Source organism: Diceros bicornis, chromosome 29 (assembly GCF_020826845.1).
Source record: "Diceros bicornis minor isolate mBicDic1 chromosome 29, mDicBic1.mat.cur, whole genome shotgun sequence".
NCBI lineage: Eukaryota > Metazoa > Chordata > Mammalia > Perissodactyla > Rhinocerotidae > Diceros > Diceros bicornis.
The window spans coordinates 12,788,053-12,805,605 of NC_080768.1; positions in this window are offsets into that span (position 1 = coordinate 12,788,053).

Sequence of the window (17,553 nt, forward strand, 5' to 3'; positions counted from 1 at the left end):
GTGCTTCTCAAAATTTAATGCCAATACCCGGAAATCTTGTAAAACACAGGTTCCGATTAAGTCTGAGATAGATGCCTGAGATTTTGCATTTATAAGAAATATTTAGATAATGTGTGTCTTACCTGTTCAGGCTGCTACAAAAATACACTATAGACTGGGTGGCTTAAACAACAAGCATTTATTTCTCACAGTTCTGAGGGCTGGAAGTCCAAGATCAAGGTGCCCGCAGATTTTGTGTCTGGTGAGGGCCCACTTACTGGCTCATAGATGGCAATCTTCTGGCTGTGTCCTCATGTGGTGGAAGGAGCCAGAGAGCTCTCTGGGGTCTCTTTTGAAAGGGCACTAATCTCATCCCCGAGGGCTCTGCCTTCATGACCTAATCATCTCCTAAAGGCCCCACCTCCAAACACCATCACATTGGGAGTTAGAATCTCAACATATGAATTTTGAGGGACACATTCAGTCCATAGCAAGGACAAACGTGCTGATCCTCAGAGAACACTTTGATTTGTAAGGCTGTGGAGAACCTTGCTCTGTTGCATTTGCCTTAATTGTCCACTTCTGCTGCAGATCCCCTGGGCAGCAGCCTGCACCACCTCTTTCTAAGCCATCTGTGAGGGCTTTACCTCCTAGATGCAAACTAATCATCCAGAGCTGAGTCTGCATATCTCTTCCCAACACCACGCTCTGTGACATCACGCTGGTAGCTTGATGATGGCCGCAGTGGGAGTATTTACACCATGGAAATCAGCAAATGACACCCATCTAAACTTTTTTTTAATAGTTTACTCTCCGTTACTATTTTATGCCTAATCATGTTAATTCAAAGGTTTTCTTCCAATGTATTTAATTTCTGCAACACGATATTAATTTATGAGTATTTGTAGGATAAAATTTCCAGGCTACCTAATAGGTTATATTTTCTAAGTGTCTAGGCTTAGGCATAAGCTGAGTAAAGTGTCGTGCCCACGTCATACAACCTGGGTTATTCAAAATGTGACATATTTGACAAAAAGACTACAATGAATTACTAGTAGTGGAGCAGAATTTTGAACCTCATCTTGAAAAGTCCTTAATGTACTTGGGATTCTGTTTCTTAACGTATGCAATGAGGACATTTGTCACATTTAATTCATTATTCTCAAAAAGACAACCACATAGCCACAATTTAAATGTTATTTCAAGGGAAAATGTGCTGAGCTCAAAACAGCCAACTTATAAACACATATATGAAGCTGAATTGATTTAGCAAGTTGTGGGGAATTACATGACCAGAGTCAAGTGTTCTCATTAGATTGGGGTTAAGGTTTGTGCCAAGATACATAAAACTTACAGTCAAACAAATATATATGTGTGTTTTTTATATAGAGAGAAAGAGAGAGAAGGAGAAGGGGGGATGGGTGGGGAGCTGAGTAAGTGAGGTGAGCCCTTGCTAGGTAAAAAAAGCTATCAGCAAAAACTTGCTGAAACTAACTTAAAACTAAGTGGCATTGTAGTTGATATCAAGGGATGGAGTGGCTCAGCAATCACAGATGGAGTGCAAAGGAACATAAATCCCATGAGATCTTGTAGGACCTGCTTTGGAATAGAAAAATGAGCTGTACTGAATGTTTCTTTCTCTCTCTCCTTACTGTATGCTCTAATAAATGTGCTTAGGTGTAGTGAAATTATTCCAAGACAGGCAACAGAGGGTATAGGGATGAAAAATGTAGAGGACCATTGTTAATTAATAAATGGATAATAACTCTGAAGGTTGGCTGTGCATTTAAGATGTGCATGGGGGGCAAAATAGCAAGACCCTTGTAAAATCCCAAAGTATTGATGAAAGTCTTTTCTGAAAACAGACTTCATTATCATGGTTATTTCATGATTACTCATCTTTATCAAAAAAAGCAAAATAAAATTTGATTTGAACACTATTAATAAGAGATTGAGCAGGAGTTTGAAGTATTTTACCATCTAGCTAAACCATCTGAAAGCATATTGAGCTTCCAAGCAACATTTTGTCTATAAATAACAATTCACAAGGCTAATTTTTGTGTATAAGTTCCAATAGCAATGGATATAAACATTGTGGAGAATGTCTTAACTGCCAAGCACAAGTAACAAATACTGCAGATCTGGGAGTTGCTGTCAGAGATTTTTTTCTTCTTTAGCACTCATTATAGTAATATACATGGTTTTCACAGCATTAGGGAAGGCAGCAAACTGCAATAAAATGAAAAGTGGACTGAGTCAGAAGGCTTGGCAATGCTTAATCTGAGTTCTAATGATAGCTTGTCATAAGAGATATTGATGAGTCATTTAAATTACCTGGCCTCTGTCTCTTAACATATAAAATAAGGATATCTCTATTAGAAGGTCTCTAAGGTTCTAAAATTATCCAATGCCGTTATTATTTTGAGATTTGGAAATGGAAAAGCTTTCACAACCATGTGACATCATTCTGAGATTCCCTCCAAAGACAAGCGGTGTATAATCTAACCTTACTTTTCTACCATCTCTTGGTCATGAAAAGTGTCTGGCAACAGAGCACGGTATTGATAAGATGGATAAAACTGACTAGATGAGAACTGTAGTAAAGGGCTCACTGCAACCAAGGATGAGAGAAAAAACGGTTGATGATCTAGTCAAGACCAGCGTTACAAGTGAAGCTCACTTTATGATTAGGAAACACGTACAAGATTGAAACTCATTGTATAACCCCCATTATCAGTCATTCTCTGAAATACTGTGAATATAATTTGACTTTGAAATTGAAAACATATATTCACATAGTATTCTTAGAGTAATAAAATGGACTAATAAAATAGCAGAACTTGAATTAGAACAGTGGTTTTCACTCAAAGGTGGGGGTGCAATTTTGCCCCCCCCCAGGGACATTCAGTAACATCTGGAAACATTTTTGGTTATCATGACTGGGAGGGTGGTGCTGGCATGTGGTGGAGAGAGACCATGGATGAGCCAATCACCCCACAGTCACAAGACAACTCCTCACGACAAAGAATTATCCTTTCCAAGACATCAGTAGTGCCAAGGTCAAGAAATTCTGAATTAGGAGAATCTTCTCCAAAATCAGTTGACCCAGAGCGCTGCTTCAAATGAGTAAACCCTTTAATTCCACATCATAGATAGGACAACTGATAAGGCACTGGAATGTCATGCAGGATGTGGAGGTGAAATGACAATGTGATCATCGTCTCCTGGACACCAGTTCAGTTTCTTCCCTGTAGTTCCTCAAAATGTGGTCAGCAGGGCTGGGCATTAGAACCAACTGTAAGAATGTAAAAGCAAAAGCAAAAACAAAAGCAGATCCTGTCCATTCTCCCCCACCAGCACTGCTGAGTTGGGGAAGCAGAATCTCGCCAAGGAAGGGGAACCAAGTATCTGCATTTCCAAAAGCCCCCATATGATTGTAATACACATGAACACTTGGGCAACACTGTACTTTACCGGACCCGACACTTACTGTGCACCAAGACGTTTGCATTGTACTAAAAAGAAGCAGCAATAAATATGTAGAGGAGAATCACAAGTACAAAGAGGTTATTAAATTAATTAGGCTGGATGGTCCTACGAAAGTTTCAAAATATGAAATTACCAAATACTGTAAGTTATGCAGCATAACTATTTAAAATATAAAAATGGTTTATAACTAAAGGGCAGTTATTAGCTCTGCATCTCCCAGACACGGGCTCAGAGTCAAACAGCCAGCAAAGGAGGAGCACTCCGAGCTGGACCAGCTATTTGGCCGACCAGCATCAAATTCTAATCTTGTCAGAGTCCTGGATTTGCTCACTCTTTGGATCATTTAACAAAAATTATAGTCTGCCACTCCATACGTGCCCCTATAACAACATGTCTCATAAATGCCATCTGCCTCTTGCCACAGAGAAGGCTGAGAAAGGAGGTATGATTGCTTCTCCACCATCCTTCCCTCCCATGGAAAACCTAAATAATCCTGAGGCAAGGTCACCTCAAATAGGTCCTTAGCATATGATTTGTATTTAAGGCAGAGGGCTTATACCCTTTTACCTTTCACTCCACATTAACAGAAACTCCTCTGAAACTGTTAGCTCTGCTTTGTTTGAGTTGATTCCCTCTTTTGGTGTCACAGTTTATAATATTGTGAAAGTCTGAATGTATGGCTAAGAGGCTAAAAGAAAACTGGGTGAACTCTATTCATGGCAGCCAATTGTAAACATATTTAATTTACAACAGTGATCGTCAATTTTATCCCCCGACACTTTAATTAAAGTCAAACATTATGCCCTCCTGTAATATTGGGCATAAGTTAAAAATTAAGTTAAATATTGTGACTAAATCAAACGAAAGTAATAGGAAAAAGTATTGCTTTTTTTTTTTACACTTTGCTACATGTGCCTCCTAGTCCCCTTCCAGAGACTCTGATGAACTACCCACCTTGAGAATCACTGAATGAGAGAGGCACAGAGGGAAAGAACATTCCAGAAGCCATGCTGAGAGAAGCATAGTGGGCAGCCAGTGTACTATTCTCGTAATCTTCTTGTGTGTTTGCAGTTTGCCCCTGCTAAGTGAAGAGTGTGCTGAAAGCAAATTGTGCAGTGATATTTGCCGATGGCATGAACTCTTCAGCGCAAAAGCAAATTTCCTTTCCTGGAAGGCTTGTTGTTCAGTATTTACAGACTCTGTGTTATTCAGATTTTCCAAAAACACTGATAACAATGCTTGTATAATAAGATCAGCAGAAGACTTGAATGGGAAAGGAATTCAGATGGTTTGTATCCAAGGCAACAGCAAGATTTCTTCCATTTAGTCTCATATCATGGAAGAGAAAAAGAATCTTTCTATTCTCAAGTGGAAATTAAAAGAATATATGTTTTAGTTACACAAATACCTAGTTACATAGGTTACCTGAATTCCATTACAAAATGAAATAAAACTCATAAATATATGTCAATACAAACTCCAGTAATGAAACATAGATATAGCAAACAATATTTAAAGCAGGAGAAAATTACGCCCGTGTTAATTTTATAGAGTCTTTTAAAGTCTACTTAAAACAAAGAATAGATATAAAGTCCGAAGAAAGTCACGTGCTTACACTTCATGCCCATGATAATCTCTTTTCTATAAGGACAATTGCCCTTTGAATATGGTTCTCAACCCTGGCTGTACAGGAGAATAAGCTGGGGGGCTTTTCCATAACACACATGCCCCCAGCAGTACCCCAAGATTTTGATTTCATTGGTCTGTGGTGGAGCCCGGGCATGTATATTTTTTAAAAACTCTCCAGGTGATTATAGTGTGGATCTGGGGTTCAAAGCCACTGGCGGACAGAAACTTTTATAACTAGAGTATTTTACAGTATCGTGAGGCTGTTAATAGAATGCAAGTTTTTTTGCTGTATTAATGATCTTCTGCCAGCCATTCAGGAAAAAAATTGGTCTCTGCTTCAATATGTGTCATCTGTATAGACCAACCTTGAAAAACATTATCTCTTAATTAGATTCTAACCTTCTGTCCTCTTCCTTCCCCATGCAAAAAGCAATGAATAAGGGGCAAGGGAGAAAGAAAAGTCATTTGGGTGACTGAAGAGTCAAAGGTTAAAATCACATAAATCTTTACCTATGGGTCAATATTTTGATAAGTGGTCAACAGCATTAATGAAGGATTTACAAATAAAGATTGTTTGAAGCAGTTGTTCATTCTTCCTCTTCTAGAATGTGGTGTAAGTGTATTTTAAGCCATTTTAAGCCCTCTGTGCAGTGAGAAATGCTTTAGATGTATGTTTCATGATTCTAGGGTGAAATATATTTTAAATTCAAATATATACAGAATGGAAAACTCCTAGTTTCTCTTATCATCGATATGTTGTAAGCAATTTGGAAAATCCGATGGACAAAGAAATCATCATAACAAACCTCTAAGGATTTCATGAAGGCCCCACAGTTTATGTAGCTTAAAAATCTTGAGTGTGTATGTGTGGGCATGTGTGTGAGCACACACTTGATTTATAAGTCTCATCATTTTTTTTTCCTATTATTTATATTGCAAACATATTGGTTTACTGTTTATTAGCAAATTACTTATTTTTACTACTCTAATGAGAATAATTATTTTTGGTCTAAGGAGAATAATATGGATGCAAAGAACTCAACTTTAAAAGTGTCAGTGGTGTTTGCATGACAGGTAATGAGGCAATTTGGCAGAACATCAGAATCTAATTGAGCTCAGCTCACGTCAATGAAGCTTGTTCAGCTGAGGCTGTGCCTCCTAAAAAGAACAGTGGAATTAAATGAGACAATGTGACATGTACAATTTTAATTGGAAGCTCTAATTTAAAATATTTAAAAGCATGTTTAAAATAATTTGCGAATTCATACAGATGCTTCATTCTCCAGCTAATTCAGAATATTCAGTGGGTCATACAGCGTCTGGATGTCAGAAATATGAATTATTGAAGTCCCTGCACATATAAGTATACTTGCACCTTTAGGCAAGATCAAATTTAGTTTAACAGAGGGAAATGGGAAAGAAACAATCCTCAAGACTGCAGAAGGGTAGGTGATTTTTAAGGTATTTTTAAAACCATTAAAAGTATTATTAAATTGCACATCTATTTTAAAAAATTGAAATTATATTTAAATATATTTTAAAATAAGTCAGCTAAGTAAAATTTGAAATGTAATTTAGAGATGCTGTGGTAAATGCTATTTTGATTTTTTGGGGGGCTGCCATTGCCTCACTTTTTATTTGTTTTAAGTTCTTTGGTTCTGGGTCTACATAGTAAGCAATAATCCTAAAGATCACGTTTTAATAACCCTGAAATTCTTAGTTTCTAATATTGCTTAAAATCTGTGCTCATTGATCATTTAGAATTCTTGACTATGCTGGTTAAAAAAAAGAAGTTAGGAGAGAAAAAGGAAAAAATAAATATTCAATTTTACTGAATATTCATAATTCAGTAATAAATCACTTGTAAAAAAGAAACTTGTCAAACCTGATAGCTGCTAACTGAAAGTGTAATCACAGTATACTAATGACTTTGAATGACACAAAAACAACTTTTCTAAAACTGTAGCAAAATATCTACAACTTATTTCAGTAGCCTTAATGTGATTTCTTAAGGAGAAGATTATAAATTGAAACGTTTAGTCACATTTTTCATACATTAGCAAATGATATTGACGTTGAATAGTTATAGAACATGATGTTTTACCTGGTTTTCTTATTTACCTTTTTATTACCAGCACAGGTTTTGAAATGTAATGGATTCATCTTATGTAGCACTTCAAATTAGAAGAGCTCATAGAAAAGGAGACATGTTTAAAGAAATAAGTGGAAAATTCTTAGAAAAATAGGTAGGAAAGAATGTAATACGAGAAGGAGAATTGGGATGGATAAGAAAAGATTGATATCAGAGAAGGGAAAAACAAGTCATTTTATTTTAACTGGGGTCTGGAAAAGTGAATTAAGGCGACTAAAACATGCTGGGAGAGAAATAGGACCTAATAACATGAAAACACAATTTTAAGTGAAACATTTGTCTCAAAGCTAGTATCTCTTTGCTCTAAGAACTGCAACAACTTCTTACATTATTTTGTACATATATATTTTGGGGGGTCTTTAATCAATCTTGCAGAATTGCAGAGAAGGCAAACCCAAGGAAACTGCTGTTCTCAAAAAATGACTGAAATCTTTTAACTATATACATACATCATGCACAATACATACCCCAGACATGCATGCATACATGCACATGCATGCACACTGCATATGTGCACATATTTATCAGATCTCCGTACACACATACTGCATGCATGCACACATGCATACACACATACATGAATACATGATGCCTGAATACATCAGACATGGCCAAACATCCTGAAGACAGGTACGCTGGCTCCAATTTTTCTAATTCATGCTCCGGTTCTAAATGTTAACAAAAGATGTCACTCCACTGATTTAGTCTTTGTTCTTGTGATAAGTTTTGGGGCTATTCTTAGGTGTAAGCTTTCTTATTCTCCTTATAAACAGAATTGAAAACCGGCCCATTTTATTTTTCCAGGAAATAGAACCTAATTTTCTCTCATCTTCAAAAGGAAATGATTAATCCCTACTGAGGTTTTGGACTGTTTTTCCAGGCAGGTAACATGACCAGACAGCATTGCTACCTGTGTGCTTTTTTAAGCACTATGTGTTAGAATTTGCCCAGATCCATATAACTTTGGAAACAAGTAGATTGGAACTCTGGAAAATCTTCCCTAGATTTAAGTATTTAATATTTATTTTATAGCTCAAAAAATTTCATAAAAGTCAGAATTTCATCAGGAAATCATTACATCTGTGAATCACCTACGTTGTTGCCTGTTGTAAAAACAAATTTAAAAGATAGCTATTTCATTTTGTGAAGTAGCTTCTAGTGTTCTTCAGTAATACTTCATAAATAATTATTATTGCATATACCAGTGCTGATTTAAAAATAATTTATACTTAATTAGTGTGCATTACTCCAAGGATTCAGATGATGTAAATAGCACTGGAAGTGAACCCTCCAAACGTATGGACCATTGGCCTGTTAAGCTACAGTTCCTTATGAAAAATCGCATATGGTCTCCTAAGACAAAGAAATCACATCACTATTCTATTACTGTATAAGTTCTTAGGAACTGTATGACTATCAAAGGGATATTTTTGTATACATACATGTACACTGTTCTTTCTGTGTAAATACATAATGTTTACGTTTATAAATATTAGGGTACTTCAGAATGCCAACAGTTTGGTTTTTATGGATCAAAGTGATTCACGGGCGCTGGCCCCGTGGCTTAGCGGTTACGTGTGCGCACTCCGCTACTGGCGGCCCGGGTTCGGATCCAGGGCGTGCACCGACGCACCACTTCTCTGGCCATGCTGAGGCGACGTCCCACATACAGCAACTAGAAGGATGTGCAGCTATGACATACAACTATCTACTGGGGCTTTGGGGGAAAAATAAATAAATAAATAAAATTATAAAAAAACAAAGTGATTCATAGAAGAGAAATAAAATGTGGTATCATGTGTTCTTGGTAATAATATGTTTTATCTGTAAAATGTGCTTTAAAGTCACATAAACATAATTTTGTATTTTAGAGGGCATGCAGTTTCAGGTATGGGGGAGGGAAAAATGTCGTAATTGGAATGTTCTCAGAAAACTCTTTCCTTCTGTAGTTGTACAGAGTTAACCTTATTTTCTTTAGAAAACAATGAGGCAAATGGTATTATCAGTAGTATCTGTTTCCTTTAATTATATTTCTTTAATCACTTATGTTTCATTCTTTTTAATAAGTGAGGGAAATAAGTGTTTAAGTTTCATAGAGTAGAAATACCTGCAGCAAAAGCTTTCGTGGGATTTGACACTCCTCAAAGCATATTTTTCTTTATACTTCTTCCTAGATTCGACGTTACCAACTAAATCATAAACCCCCCATGCATGACTTTTTAAATTGGTTTTCCTAAACATGTGTAGATAGACAATCGGTGATTCAGATCTATTTGTTAAAATATTTGTAAACAGACATTTCCAAAAGCAGTAAAAATCAACCACCAAATTTTTATGTAAAATATATTTTTCCATCCAGTTAGTACAGACATTTTTATGATGTGAGTAGATTTGGTTACAACTGGTTATAACCCTGCCAGATATACTAAGTGTATCTTTATTTTTGCATTTAAACTACCAGTTTGATTTTTCCAAATTGAAGACAAATGTTCTATTTTAAATGAACAAGTAAACCTACCTTAGCCTGCAGCCAAAAATTCTCAGGGACCTATAGGAAACAAGATTAGCTAGCATTTAATCATAGGGTATGCTGGTTAAAGCCGATGTGATTTAGAAATATAATTAAGATGTTTTAACTGCATCAGCCGTATTTTATCACAAACTCTCAAAAACTTGTGGTGCCTAGATGCAGATTTATGACAGTATATAAATGTAACCCCAGCTTGGCAAATAGTAGCTTTTCCAGCAAAGTCATCTTGTGTTACAGACTATATAGTGTGTCCAGTGAAAGATGATTTGTGTCAGCTAAAACTGTAGCCTGGAGCTACACTTGGTGTGTTATTACTTTAATCTAGTTATTGCAGCCTTGAAGTGTGTGTTAGCAAGTGGAGGGAAGAAATGTCAGAAGCACAATCTAGCCTGATCATTAAGAATTTCTAGGAATAGCAAAAAATGTCCTCGTATATTCCTCATTTGATTGTTTTTTAAGAATAGGTTGACTTTTTATTTGAGAAGTAGTATTGTCTAATGTAAGAGAGTATTTAGAGTTTACCATAGTGTAATATATCTTCCATGATTGAGCTTTTGAGAATTTGTCTGAAGATATGCCAGTAAAGTGATGATTATGTAGATTGAACATTTAAAATCAAATAGAGCCATTTACACTAAAATAAGAAGAAATATAGGACTATTCTTATGGACTATATTCTGGATTGCTAATTATAAAACTGCTTTAGTTTACATAAATGTGAGTATTTTATAGTTGCAGATAATTCTAAGATAAGTATTGTTATAAAATGCATTAATAACAAAATACAGATATTTAATCATCACATTTGCACAAAAAACAAAGTAATAAGTGTTGTTTAAAGATCAGTATTATTTCACCAATAAAGTATGTTTATCATTGTTTTGCTGTAGGAAGAAGGGAGACTTAGAATTTTCAGCTTTTTACATTATTATAATTTATAAAAATGCTTTCATTGACCAAACAATTAAGGATAGGATAATCTTTTTTAATGTTTGAGTTATAAATGGCAGAGTAAATTTTTCTAGTTGTGCTCTATTTTTGCTCAGTGTTATTAAATTATTTTGTTTTCTTTAATAGAAATTAATTATAATAGCTAAGCTGTTTTAAAATACTTGAGATGAATTCTTAAACCTGAAAAGTGATTTAATAGTTTGAAGAAAATCATCAAAATTCCCAAAAGAATAAACCTAGTTTGCATACATAAATGTAATGTAGTAATATCATATTAGTAAGTTCATTGTATTTATCTACATAGATATAATATTTTATACTATAAAATAAATAGAATATTTTGCATAAGAAACAAGGAATTAAATATACTACAGGTTAGAGTTAAAATATAGTTCAAAGTTAAATTAATCGACTCTGATAAGCATTTTGTCACCTACAGATAGTAATTGTGTCAAATCTTAGGTTTCAGCCTGATGGTTATTGTCATACATTAATATACTTACAATTCATATACATGCATGTCATGGTTGTATAAATATATTAACACAGAAAGTTTCATGTGAAATATTAAACATTTAACTAGTAATGTTTTATACACAAAAACTTAAACAATGATATAAATAAGATAAAAAATTAAGATAATGTAGTCATTGATATCTGAAAATAATTCTTTTTCCCTCTTTTTAGAAACCAAAGAAAATTTACTTATTTTAGATTTATAAGATAAATTAACAATTCCGATATAAGTTTTTTTTCAAATGCAGTAGTCCCAAATGAGTGTCTCTCTTCTGTCCAGTCATACAAATTTGCAGGATAAGCAATTAGGCAACATAAAGATTATACAATTATGTATTCATATATATATAAAATTTGCTTAAATTTATATATAAATGCTTAAATTAATCAATCCACATTCACAGATGACACATTGGAGACACATTGGAATCAGAGTACACAATACTTTAAAATTGTTTTCTGAAGTTGAAAAAACTGGAAATTCTGTTATTTGACTTAAATCTTCACAAACACTCTCTAAGTACAAAAATTATCCAACATATGAAAACGATTTAGTGGGAAGAATGTACTGTTTCTAAATGCTGCAGACTATTGAATGATTTTGGAATAACCTTTTTTCTAAACTTTGCTTCCGTTTCAGAATACTGCATGAAAAATATCACTATATTGTTTGAAAAGGAATAGAGTATGTTTAAAAGACTGTTCTAGTTTATGTCATCAGTTTGCTTGTAATAATTGTTACGTGCATATCCTTGAGAAAGTAAAAGTAAAATAATTTGAAAAATCCCACATGATACTTTTTAGCTTTCCTGTTATATTATGCATGATGAATGAACAACTTTTTCAGTTAGATTAAGAAACTTTGCAGTAATAAATGTGTTTGTGAGCAATAGAAGGACAGAATAATCTTGTACTTCACTGCCTACACATTTTTTAGTTAATTTATTCTTGCTCTATTATAGTCAACAAAAAAATTTTAAAACCTACCTATCAACCTCTTCATGAAGGGTTCATTACGTACTTGGCGTTCTGTTGTTCCATATTTTATTCATAGCAAGGATTCTATGAGGTACTCTAACCTGAGGGGAGACACCTGGTGGGTTTAATTAGCTTCCATCTGGCAATAATTAGGAGCAAAGGATAAAAGTTAACCCAGCTGTAATAGTCTAAGTGACTTCAATTTACTAAGATAGTCCAGGAGAAAAGACTCCCAACCATTGGGAAGACAATGAAGAACACATGGAAAGATTTCAAGTACAGAGATATCCCAACATTGAATTAAGAACCTTACTCAATATTGTTCAACAAAAGAGGTTCTGCAGTGTTGAAAGTCCATGGAAAGCAAGACTTACTCTACTAGTCAATGTTTTGAGAATACTTTTGCGAGGTTGACTACTGACTGAGTGGATGGGGAGTTGGAATGGAGAGATGAAAATTTGGCAAAAAAAGTTTGAGTTGTGTTTTCTTTAAATTCTGACGACTTAAATAAGTACCAGGTCCAAGTCAGAATTCAAAGAGATTTTATTTACCTGGTAGTCCACCCACCTTAATCATATTAGAGGTATTACTGCACTCTGTAGTGGCTTATATTGACACAAGGACAGCAATTTTAATGTTACATGTTTGCAATCTTTTGCTATTTGAGGCTACATCAGGTATACATTCTGTAAAGGTTTACTGAGATTCATAGCATTTGGAGGAAGTTCAGGATAGATTAAATACAAAGCTTACGGTTTTGTTTTTAATTCTTGAAAATGAGGTAGTTTTACTCATATCTTGAACAATTTTGAAACTCCTAAATGGCTCTCTCACCACTCTCTTCATTCTTGTCCTTTGCTAACTCACGATTTGTATTCAGATTTGAGATTCACACAAATGAATCTGTTGAGATGGTCACGGTAATTTAGTTTTGTTTTTGTTACTATTATTATTTTGTTTTTAAACACACATGTGTTGGATCCTTTTGGGTGAAAAGTGGTGATGTACCAAATAAGAAAGCATCACACACACACACACACACACAGACACACACATAACACAGAGTACAAGATATTCTGTACTATCTCGTGCACATGTGAATAATTTCTAAAGCTGATAACGTTTATATAAGGATTTTTTCTACAAAGGCAGTTGTAATTCCCCCCAAAAATCTCTTTTATAGATGACTCAAAACTTACCTAATTAAATCCTTGACTAAAATATCCTATGAATTTATATTGCCATAGACCAGTCATATATAGCTCAGATTGTCACGTGATTTGTTTGCATTCTAGTTTTTTTCAGAAAAAGTCAAAAGGAATTTTGTTGAAGGAAAATTAATTAAATAGAGCATCACCATTGATACAAAACATGACATAAGGCAAAATACTCTAGATCAGTGCTGTGCAATGAACTTTCTGTGATGATGGAAATGTTCTTCTGTGCTGTCCAATATGGTAGCCACTTGCTCCACCTGGCTATTGAGCACTTAGAATGTGGCTGGTGTGATTAAAAAACTGAATTTTTAATTTTATTTGATTTTTTATTAATTTGAACTTAAATAGCCACATGTATCTGGTGGCTACCATATTGGCAAGGACCTAATCCTTGACCTGTAGGAGCTTACAACGTAGACCCTCATGCAGGCACCACTTCAGCAGAATCATAAAGAAAGTCAAAGTATCACTGTTGATTTCATGTCTGTGTATCTTCTTTCCTTATTTATTTTGATCTAAGCTCGTTGAAAACAGGAGCAAGGCCTTACCATTTTTTGAGCATTTGGTAAATACTCTCTAAATTGAATTTAAGAAGTTGTATGAGAAAAGAAATTTTAGAAAGAAAATGTGTTGCTTGGGTAATAATAAATGTAGAGAGAAGAAAATAAGGAAAATAGAGAGCAATTCAGAACAATAAGAAGAAGCGCTTGCAAGACCAGTGGTTTTTTAGTTATTTCTTTATCACACAGTATAAAAATTTATATCCTGCCCATGTCTTTGTGACGGAAGAAAGCAGGAGGATTTGCACGGTGGAGAAGTCTGAGGTTGGGATCAGTGTCGGCCACAGGGGCAACCTGAGCTGTGCCTGGAGAGCAAAGCAGAGGGCTGCTCAGAACACAACGCTGCCCTGGCCACTCTTCTCGCCTTGGCTGGAAGGCAGAGCAGACACCACTTGCCTGTAAAGGCCTGACTTGCTTTTCTGGTTTTAGAAACTTTGACTGCCATGCAAGGAGAGAAGTAATCCATTCTGGGTAATAATGTAGCGAAAAAAGGTACCGTAATTGAGATAACTAGTGGCCGTTATCATCATCATCATCATTATCATTATTTTGCTGGGTTTTTTTAAGCTAGAAGCTATGTTTTACAGATTAAAAAAAAAAAAATCACAAAACAAAACAGGCTGTCTTGAGCACTTATTACCCGCTAGTCCCTATGCTTAGTGTTTTTAAAGAACTAGCTCCTGTCAGCCACAAAAGAGCCCAATATGTAGATACTCTCGTTTTCATCATGTGATAAATGAGAACACTGGGGCTCACAGGTTGTAAGTAATTGGCCTGCATCTAGTAAGTGGGGAACCAGAATCCAGAGTCTTGGCTTCATTCTGTGGGAACAACGAACGCTCTATTCTGTTTCTCAAAAGAAGAGGCCTCAACTCAGATTGCCAGCACGTAGAGCAAAGTTGTGGTTTTGCTTGACTATGTGTGCGGACAGAGAAATGATCTGAGTCTGAGAATAAACCAAAAGCCACCATTTTCCAAACTATCCTTTCTTTAAGAAATACTGTGGGTATGGGAAGGCATGCTAGATCATTTGGCTTGATCCTGTCAGTCTTCTCTTTAAATAGCTTCACTTCACAACACAGATTTGACGTGTCCACAGAATCTGCTGGGTTTGCGCACACGTTCAAAAAAGCAAGTTTGTCATTAAACTCGAGCTAACTGTCATTATTTCTCAAATTTTGTGTGGAAAAAAATGTTTTGATCTTCTTCATTGCTAAATTTGGAAAGCATATTAAAATGAAGATTGACTTGTTTCAAGAAAGGTATTTGAAATAAAAATGTTGAAATGAAGCATAAATTAGGATTATTCCACTTCTGTTCAGTCATGCTATATCTAGGATGTAGGTCCATCACCTCGGAAACTGATGCATATTGGAAAAGCAGAGAGTACAATATTCTCGGGTGACTTCGAGAGTTAATGTATCACCAAGTTCGGGTTCTGACTCTCAACTACCAGAAAGAAGCTCATTATCCAATTTAACAAACTACCCCAAAAGTTGATTTTTTTTTCATTTTCCTCATCTACAGCAAGCCTGTTCCTTAAATGCTGTTGTGGAACAATTTATCAAGTGGTGTAATTATGCAGCCAACAAATGAAAGATTCCTTTAATCACCCTGTGCAGTTTCTCTTTTTACAGATGCAGAAGTTGAGGCTCAAAGAGGTGAGGTGACTTGTTCAAGGTCTTAGAGCTTAGAGGCGAGTGCCACAGTCGGTTCCTCAACCTGGCTCTCCTGATGTGCTGGACATTGGTTTTTCCACTGAAGTTCTTGCTGTCGCCTGAAGGTCTCCCCAACTGCTTTCTCTTTTCTGCTGCACACTCTCTCCTTGGATGTATTTAGGACTTAAAAAGATTATTCCCAAGAATTCTAATTGACAAAATTGTTCCTAAACCACGCTATATTAAAATTAATCAAATTCTAATTGAAATATATTTTCCTTTTTGAAAACTGTTTTAAAGATTTCATTATAATTTCATTATAATAGTACTAACATTTTGTGATAGTGTTCACAAAGTTTCACTTGAAAATAAGTATCGATGTATCCTCTAATTTGAAAGCATTTTTAAAGTTTGATTGACCATTTTGAAGACTGAAAAAATATAATGATAATTGATAAACGTATAAACTATTTGCACTTTTTGATATGTTGCTTCACACAGAGCTTTTGAAGTTTTTCATATAATGTGTCTTCACTTTCCCTAATTGAAATATGATTTGTTGGAGTAAAAAGATACCTTTTTTTTTTCTGTATCATTCTTAAAATAACTAGGATAGTACTCATCCCACAGCAGGAATTTAACACAAGGAAATATTGTAAACCATAAAAATATACTTTATAGTAGAGATTCTTTGCAAATTAATGAGATTTGCTGCCATTTATTTTTCTGCTTGGACAGCCGTGTGACCTCTTACGAGACGGAGTCTGAATTTCTAGCTTGCGGGGTCTTGATGAGGATCATATATGGATTATATATGGGGCAAACAAGTCCTGGGCCTCGGGCAAAGCAGAACCTCATTTACTGGGACTTACTATTATTGCATGAAGATGAAAATATCAGTTAAATATAAAGAGCTTTTGTTTATCCACACTTCCTTGTATGAATTTGTTCCTACGTCAGAGAGCTCCACCAGCGGTCTGCAGAGTTAGGATAGATGAACTGCAAAGGAAGAGCAAAAATCTTTGTCTGCTTTTGTCTTCCATAAATAGTTTGCCTGCCCATTTCAGAAACAATCTTCCTGCAAGTCAGACATTCCATTGCAAGAGCTAGTCACTTAAGGCAGATATTCTAAAAGCATCTCTTTACGCATCAAGGCCCAGAAATGAGAGGGATGGACCTAGAGTTTTATTACGTTATAGAATAGAAAGTCTGCACCATATGATGAAGACAATGCCTGCTGTGCAGGAAACAACAATAAAAAATATCCTTCCTGAAAGAAGGAAAAATCTGGAGAGAAGAGAGAGAGATATTTGAAATGGTCTATGAGTAAGGTTTCAGCTGACCCCCTCAAGGGAATAATATAAAGCCTAAGCCGTGGTGAGGTGTAGGAACCCCATGGTTTGTTAAGGCAACCATCTGAGCTACTTGTCCTTCTTTGCTTTGGTTTTTGAGTATAAAGCAGAAGATTTAGAATTTTCAAATCCTAAAAAAAAAAACTGCTGATATCCTGCCACAGTGGGCTTTCACTTGATTCTGGATTGGGGCAAAACAGCCTTCAGGCACTTGGATGAAATTGAAAAGCATATCATGTAGGCCTTCTAAATAGCACTCAGAGAAAAACAGATTAAAACATAAAAGGTAGTTCTGATGACCATTCACTAATTGTCTTCATGCGTTAGGTCATGGTTCCTCCACTGGTTCAATTTAGGTGTGGTATTAATTTGGAACAGAATTGGAACTTGACCGCCTGTAGCAGAGTATATGCTGTCTGGATAAAAAGTGTAAAGAGATTACTTGTCTTAATAGTTAAGCCAATGCAGATTCTCCAGCAGTCAGTATGTAAGATACAATAGGATACATTTCCTGCCCACAAGAAACTAGCTGTCTAGTGAGG